Here is a 9,316-nt window from a genome sequence, read left to right as displayed (position 1 = left end):
GAAAAAAACTCTATCATGAAAACAAAATCATGAGACACAAATGCGACAAGTAGAGGGATCATAGGTATGAAATCCCTTTCGACAAAAATCATAACCAATGAAGATATTAGTTTGGTGCGAGGATCAAACATGTGTTGAATGTAAATATCCTACCATGAAGATACCGTTTGACATGAAATGCACGATCTCTTGAAGTAGTCTTCTTCAAGCCCATATTCTACCTCCCAACGACCTCCATAACATGTGAAAAAAACTCTTATACGTATGAAATCAAGAAAAAAAGTTTGAAAGACCAATTTTACTAGCATCTCACCTATTAATAGACTTCGTGTAATATTTTTGCATTTGACCAACTTTTCGGCGTGATTTTCCCATATTCTTTGACAAAAAAAAAATTTAGTTAGTTAATACATTTATTATGTTGTGAATTCTCATTCACTTCAATAAAAAAAAGGTATTATGTACATAGAATTTATTGAAGCCGATCATATTTGCATCAATATTAGACATTACATATCCACGTGATTCCAAACTGATATAGGCTTCTAGTTTAAAACAAAATCATTGTTAGGAATACAATACTAAAATAAATGTATTTCATGATGATCTAATGATTTATTTTTTTCGAAATAAATATGAGTAGGATTCAGTGTTGAAGCTTATGGGTCTACCGTTACTTTTGAACCTCGTTGGAAGAGATTTATAGCTGGTATTGAATTTGGATAAATTCAAGCTGAAATGAATGAGATATTGTAGCTCAAAGTATGGTTTGTGTAACTATTTTGTGAAAAATATTAATTTTAAGAATTCACTTTTTAAGCGTTGTTATACATTGAGGTTCTCTCCTAGGCACCCATGAGATGGGTGTAAAATCACAGACCGTATGTAATTGTGAACTATGTATCTACCCGCTCGTCATTGACGACGCGAATGTCGTGCCAAAATAGCTACTCCGTGCAAGGTACTTGTTTCTTTTTTGTAAGTTTTATAAATTTTTTTGTGTTGAGTTTCAATTGCCGAAAGATTTAACGACCAAATTATATGGCATGATCTAATAGCCTAGAAAATAGTTAAATATCAGCCGAACATTAGGTACGCGATTTTTTTTCGTATGCGCTTTTATGTTTCCTATAAAAAGTAACCCTAGGAAGAATTGAGTCATAACCGTTGATATAAGTTTGTTGTAAATTAACGACTGTGATAATCTCTTACCCTTGTACTTATAAGTCTCTAACCGTATTGGTTACTTACTCTTTCAATCAGTCAAACAAATTCTTCTTGAGTCAAAGTTTGCTCGTCTCTCTATTTCTCTCTTCCCCAAAGATCCTTCTCAATTTGATATGGTATTAGAGCTAAAGCTCAACATTTGAGTCTTTGCTTGGCAACAATGGCGTCACCAACAACCACCAAGGCATCTCCGTCAACGATCAACGTTCTCAGCTTCAAGGTCTCGTGAGTCAAATTCAATCGTATCAGATTGTTGTTCCCTACATCAATCCTCTGAATCTTCAATGGATCGAAGCAACTTCCACTTCTATAGCATAAAGTACTCTCCGCAACTCGAGCTCACGGACTTGAAGGTTTCCTCTCAGGCACACTCTCTTTTCCGCCTTAATTTCACCAGTCAACAAGCTCCAATGGTGAATCAGTTTAAGTGGCACATCCAGAGTACTGCTTCCGCTTCAGGTATGACCAGTTCCTTCTCAATTGGATGTTCTCATCCATCTCATAAGGAATTCTAGGTCATGTGAATCGATGCCTCACATCGGCACTAGCCTAGTCAACTGTGTGCTAGATCTTTCAGACGCATCAAAAGAACGAGTCCCGCAACTCCGATTTGCACTTTAATGAATGCAGAAAAGAAATCTCGGTGTAAACAAATTCATTCTAAAGATGCGAACAATCCTTGATGATCTTAGCAGCGCCGGTGCTCTTGTGAATGAGACGATCTAATTCTCTACATACTCGGCGGCCTTGGCTCTGAATATGAATTCCTTGTTGTCAATCTCACAAGCCGCATTGATAATCATTTTCTTCTTGAAGTGCAATTCGCACTACAATCTCAAGAAATGCGAATTGAATCGCAAAACTCAGTTCAATCCTCTGACTTGTCATTTTCACCAATTAATATGTCCCACGGCGTGGCCATGGCCAAAGCGGAGGTCGCGGAGGTGGCGGCGATCTAGGCAACAACAACCGCCCTATGTGCCAGGCCTACGGTAGAGTAGGTCTTCTCACCCTGAAATATTTCTATAGCTTTGATGTACATTTCACGGCACTTTTCCACAAAAATAGAGCTCCCCAAACAAATCCCCACACCATGACAATAACCAAGCCTACACAACTACAACTCAAGAAGATCACACAGCTCAGAAATGATATATGGACAGCGGAGCGACGAACCACGTGACATTATTGCTCAACAACATCACCAATCCAAGTGACTACAAAGGCAAAAACAAGTTAGGAATATGTAATGGTTTCTCTTTACCAATTTTACATATCAGAGATACAACTTTGAAAGTAAACAATGAAAACTTGCTTCTCAAACACATCTTACGCATCCCTAACCAATAATTTACTTAGCATTTCTCAATTCACCAATGATGATAATATATTGATTGAATGATATGCTAATCAATTCCGGAATAAGGACAAGGCTTCGATGAAGAATTCTGCTGGTTGCATCTCTCAGAGATGGACTCTATCAGATTGATTTTTCAAAACTTGCAGCTCATCTCAAGTCTAGTTTTCAAGCCCTTGTTTCAAGTCTCGATGGAAAAGTATTTTTAGCTTATTGTAGAAAAGAAATAGATAATTGTGATGTTGTTTGCACTAAGTTTTGTTCAAGTAAAACATAGTCCAAGAGTCCAAATGTGTCATTGTCTGTTGTTGAGTCAAATAATGTTGTAAAATAATCTTGTTTTGAGTCTTTTGTGTGTAACATTGGGTCAAATAATTCTAGCACTTCTGATGTCAATGTGTGGCACAAAATATTAGAACATGTACATAATGATATTCTCAAATGTATTATAAAATATGTACATTGTTCTTCAACTATCAAGAAACTCAACTTTTGTCTTGATTGTGCCATTGAGAAGATGCATTAGTTTCAATTCAAATTTGTTGATACACATACTAAAACACCTTTTCAACTTGGCTAGGTGCCACCTGCTATGTCCCCGTAGGGAGGAATGGGATGACTATTAGTCGAATTAACAAGGAACATAAAAACTAGGTTCTTTAAACAATAGTATTTTATCTTATTCTTGTGTGTATTATGTTTTTATTTCCTAAATATTTTCAATAGTTGTTTCTTTTCAATTTGATTATTTAGTACTTTTATTTATTTAAAATCATGTCAAACCCTAATATGGTTTTTTTGTTGAAAGACGTTCTCCTTGATGAGAGCTTTCCTAAGTGAAAGTCGAACCTGAATATTGTAGCAGACCCAAAATGTATGTAATCTGAAATCCTCTTATGGTATTGTGTTGGTAGTGCTTGTCTAAATATTAGGTATGTAGTTGTTGAATAATTTTAAGTATCCTAGTAATTCTTATTTACGTTAAAGATTAGCGATTGTTCACGCTTTCTTCTATTATGCATTTGTAAACATATTGTAGGGTTAAGAGGTTGGTTACCCAATATGAAGTATTGAAACGATTGTTCGTGTTCAATAGATGGGAGCCGTAATTAACCCTAGGGAAGTAATATAGCCAACAATTGGGTATCAGAGCGATCGTTCGTGTCCGATATCCATATTCTTATTTCCCAACAATTGGTATCAGAGCGATTATTCGTGTTTGATACCAACCTATTTTTTCAACAATTGGTATCGGGGCGATTGTTTGTATTTGATACCAAATTGTTACTTCCCAACAGTGTGTTCTTTCTTGTCTATATCAATGAAATTTTTGTCACTGGTAACAACTCAGAGCTAATAGCCAAGGCTATCACTAATCTCGATAAATCCTTCAAGCTAAAAACACTTGGCTCTGCCAGCTTCTGTCTTGGCTTTAAAGCAACCAGATATGAGCACAGTATAAGCGTCACCCAAAAGAAGTATATTTGTGATCTTCTCCACAAGACCATCATGAGCGACTCAAACCAATTTTCTACACCCATGTGCCCTAGCACTAAGCTTAGATAAGGTGATGGTGATCTATTCAAGCACGTGCCGTTGCATGGGTACAATTGGATCTCTTCAATACCTGACCAGAGCGAGACCAGACATCGCCTTCACAGTCAACAAGCTTAATCAACACCTCCAAGCTCCGACAACAAAGCACTAGCTTGCTTGCAAGCGATTACTTCGTTACTTGGCAGGCACGCAACATCTGGGTCTCAAATTCTCACCAGCATTCTCTATATCTCTAACTGCGTATGGGGATGCTGACTAGGCTAGCAACTTTGATGATCGAACGTCCACAAGTAGCGTTTGCGTGTACCTGGGTCCAAACATGATTTCATGGTCCTCAAAGAAACAAGAGGTGGTCGCACTAATAGAGTCGGAGTATAGAGCTCTATCTACAGCAACTGCAGAAATCGTGTGGCTCAAGTCATTGTTCAGCAAACTTGGAATCAAACTTGATCCATGGCCAGCAATCATCTGGTGTGACAATCTTGGCGCAACGCTCTCGCCTCAAACCCCGTTTTTCATGCCAAAATGAAACATATAGAAATATATGCTCATTTTATAAGAGAAAAAGTAATCAAAAAATTAATAGATGTGAGATATGTTCCTACTCTAGAGCAAGTTGCATATGTGTTCACAAAACCTTTGACTCTACCTCAGTTTATGTAGTTAACGTCCAAACTAAACATGACACCCATGTCTAGGTTGAAGGGGTGTATTAAGAAGAGTTGAGTCACGGCCGTTGGTATAAGTTTGTTGTAAATCAAAGGTTGTGATCATCTCTCACACTTGTATTTATACGTTTAACCATATTGATTAGTTACTATTTCAATAAGTCAAAGAAATTATGTTTGAGTCAACTTTTTACAAACAAACACTGTAATCTTACATTCCTAAAAAAATATGATTACTTTAGTGAAATTTATGGAAATTTGATTAATTAAATTGCATTACCTCGAACCAAACAATAATTTCTCGGTTAGTTTAATCATATACGAGCAACCTCATTCTCGAGTCTATTTCTTCACGGAAATAATATTTATTTTTCGAGAAAAAATAATACACAAACTTGCTTAGAAAAAATAAATTAATTAAAGTAATAATAAGGCTGGAAAAATAAATTCACAACAACAACAGAATATATAATACAAAAATAAGAAGAAAAGAAAACAGATACACCGAGGGCCCTTCGATGGTTTGCTTAAATTAATATTGCTCTCCCACGGGTGCTGGAAAAAAGGTGAACAATTTACCTCCCAATATACAACAGCGGAATGAGGAGAGCTTAATTTGGATGAAGAGAACTTCTCCGTTGAACTTGTGAAACCCTGAAACCTAGCTATTTCAGAATTTAACTTTTATGTAGTGTTATTTTGTTTGTTGGCTTTTGTTTATGTGTTAGTGTTATATGTGTTTCAGATTGTTTGGTTTGTTCATATGGATTGCTTTTAGATTAGTAGGATATATATAAAATAAATTCTTTTATACAAGTTTTATGGGGCATATATATAGATATAGTTGTATATATATATATATATGTACTAATAAATAAAAAGAGCTGTACGTATGGATATTGCATATATTACTTTTAAGTATGTGACACTATTAAATAGTTTTTTTTTTATACATTTTCTATTGTTTTCACATTACGTTTTGAGTATACTTCGATACAGAAGATATATAAAAAAAACATCTATACATATATTTTAGCTAAATATATATATGCTTTAAAAGTTATTAATTGTGAAATACTTAACTTTTGTGTAACCGACTTAAGGAATGCCTTTATGTCCTATGCGTATATATGCTTTTGGTTAGCATGTAATATCTTTTGAATGCTTTAAGGAAATAAATATAACCCCATAATTACGTACCTAAAATATTAGGTTTCACCTTTACGAAGATCAATTAGAAAAGAATATTACCCGCGTTACTCTGATGAGTTTCTTGTTGATGAGTGCGTATTTTACGTACGAATCCGCTCTCATTTGACTTGGATTTAGCGCGTTCTCAAGTGTTTTTGATGGTTTTAGTGTGGTTATAGTGAATTTCAGGTCAACATAGATGAAAAGTAGCTGTCGGGTCACATATCGATGGAACGGAAGTAAAAGCGATGAATTTGGAGTCAAAATGAAGAAAATGAAGATTTGGAGGCTGGTGCGCAAGACCTCGCGGCGCGACCTCAGCGATCACGAATTCTCGCGCCGCGACCCCCGCATTTTCACGAACACAAAAAGTTCCAGGAGCTTCTCGCGGTGAGCCTCGCGGTGATCTCGTGCCGCGACGATACAAAGAAGGAAGCCTCGCACCGCGAGGATGGATGGCGCGCCGTGAGAGGACGAATCCTGACGAAAATAAAGTCGAATTTTGACTTAATCCTAGCCGTTGGATCGTTTTTTAAGGCCCAGATCAGTCCAAAATTGTACTTCGACCTAAACCACTATAAAACATAACTCAGCCTCTATTTTTAGGTTACGCTTTATTTTATTATTGTTTTGGAGAGCTTTTGCCGAAGAGAGAAAGCTTATCAATGGAATTGACAAAGTGTCCTTAACACATTCTTTAGCTTGATCACCTTCAGAATTGTTTGATTGGAGTTTTTAGCTGCTTGAGAGAGAGTAAAAACTCGTGCCCTTTTTCATTCATCACATTGTTTTAGGTTGCTTGACGGCTTAGACGATTGTGTAATCCTTAGAATTCTCGCGTTTAGTGCATGTGGTTGTTTTAATAGGATTAGAGGCCGAGAGGATAAGTAATCCGACAATTGCATAGGTTCGCTAGATCACTCGAGAGAGGCTAGGGAATATTATTGAGAGAATGAGATTAGCTTACATAGGAATAGTTGTAATTGTTCGTTCCCGGAACTCCGATGCTGTGTTACCTGGTGAAATCGTAACCTCGTAGTTTTTTTGCTTGATATCTCGTGTTTGTTTCTCTTTTATTTTTACGTTAATTCATTTGCTATTTTTATAATCACATCCATCAACAAATCTGTGAAATCAATTTGCTTTAGGTTGTTTAACGTCGCTATAGTAACTAGTCTCTGTGGGATCGATAACCGTTACTTACGTAACACTATTACTTGTTCGATACGTCTACTTGCGTGCTAGTTATAAGAATATCGCAACACTTGTTATGTCGATTGTTATTCGGCAATTAATTCAACCGTTCAAAAAAAAAGAGAGAGTTAGTTATCTTTTCAAAACTCTCCCTCTTTCCCATATAAGCCTATATCTTTTCCTCTTTATTTTTTTTCCTTCACTGAACCATAAACCCTAACTTTTAAACACATCTCTCCCCACAATCTTTTGGAGTCCTAAGAAGTTCCAGGAACACCATTACAACGTTTTTCCAAGGTATCTTCTGCATTTTATAGATAGGTTAATCTTTTCTTTTGCATGCGTTGGTTTTCTTTATGGGAGAAGATATTGTTTTTTTTATAAAGAGTAATGACCCATATGCAGATGTTGGTATCTAAAAAAAAGAGAAGAAAACCTCAGTATTTTATATAAACGTTCATAATGGTTAATCTCATTTAATACCTATTGTTTTGTATTACGTTTTGGACAGTAAGGAAACACCTTGTTTTAAATATCTAAAGGTTTTATTTTAATTTGATATTTTCACTTACGAATATTCAAGATGTTTTCGGCGTACTTTTAAATTTCATGATTTTTACCCTAACCGTTTTTGTTATGAAAATAATTTATGATCGGGGCGCGGACAATTTTATTTCTGTTTCCAGCAGCATGGTTTTGTATTTTTTAAAAATACATAAAAAAAAAACGTATTTTGGAATGAAATCTTTATACAAAATACTATTATGTGTTTTTTATTATATGATAAAATTTTGATGAGTTTTTAATTAGCGAAACTATTTCTAAATTATAATTTTGGACCACTGTGCAAACAGGTTCCAGAATTGTGATAAAACCTCTTTTTACATTTATGCCTCTTATTTAGTATTCGTTGTTATGGCTTCCGAATTTTATCTTGCCACTGAAGAAGAAAACATTCAAATTATTTTTCTCTAGCTTCTGGAATTTTTCCATAATTTTTCTCTAAAATGCATGTTTTGGCGAAACCTTATGGCAAAGGGTATTTTTGTCTTTTCACTTTCGAGTCTCGTCTCTGTGTTTTTTCCAGAAACTTTGTTACGTCCAAAAATGATTATTCAAACCTAATTCCTATCCGTTCGAATAGGTTCCGAGCCGCATAGCTTTTCCAATCGTTCGAGAGTCTAAGATCTTTTCCCTGACTCAATAAGGTGATAATAATCTCACTACAATACGAATTAGTTTAAAATTAATTATGATGAGTGTGGATATAAAAATCGATCCATCCCATTCACTAAAATTAATTAGAATCTTTTTAATTAAACCCACTGAAATTCAATTCAGAGAGTTTTCTGGGCCCAGCTCATAAATCAGTCCGTATGAATCGAACCTCAACCCAAAGGAGAAAGTTCGAGCTACAGCTCATCCTAGCCCAGCTCACTTCAATGGGCTCCAACCTGGAGGCCCAACCCGTGTACGAAGCTTCAGCCCTAGGGAAAGGTCCTCATCTCAGCACGGATGAGTCGGTCAGCCACTTCGACCTCATCCCAGGTCAATCCGGAAAAGAAGGTTGACTCCGGATTTCCCTCAATGACGAGCCATGATCGTGCGCCCTGAAACACTGAAGTTCAAACACGTGTCCTGGAGATCGACGCTGGAGATAAGACGAGCTCAACTATAAATATAGGAGTGTACTTGATTCTCGGGAGAGATACGCGATACCTACAATTTTGAGCTTTATCATTTCAATTCAAATCTTCTTGTATTTCATTGCTTATTAGTACATTTATTTGTATCATTCGCTGATTATCAATACAACATCTCAGTTCAATTATATCCCGCATTATTATAGTTATTTCTCAATTTATTAGGACGAATTTTCGTGACCCACCGAAATATATCCAACATCGAATCTTATACATTTACGAGATTAATTGATTGTTATTTGGCTAAAATCGCCATCAACAATTTGGCACTGTCTGTGGGAAGGCTAGAACAAAAATTCTAACATCGAAAAATTGAGTTTAAACTCAATCTGAGAGTATGGCTAACGAAATTCAAACCGTGGAATTCGGTTCTGAGGTCACCTCTGAAATTAAGACCCTTCTTGAAACTCTGTTCGCTG

Source organism: Urtica dioica, chromosome 11, assembly GCF_054948205.1.
Source record: "Urtica dioica subsp. dioica isolate 48M chromosome 11, U.dioica_male_clone48M_v1_H2, whole genome shotgun sequence".
NCBI classification, from domain to species: domain Eukaryota; kingdom Viridiplantae; phylum Streptophyta; class Magnoliopsida; order Rosales; family Urticaceae; genus Urtica; species Urtica dioica.
The sequence above is the reverse complement of the archived record's forward strand: the minus strand, read 5'-3'. Positions refer to the sequence as shown.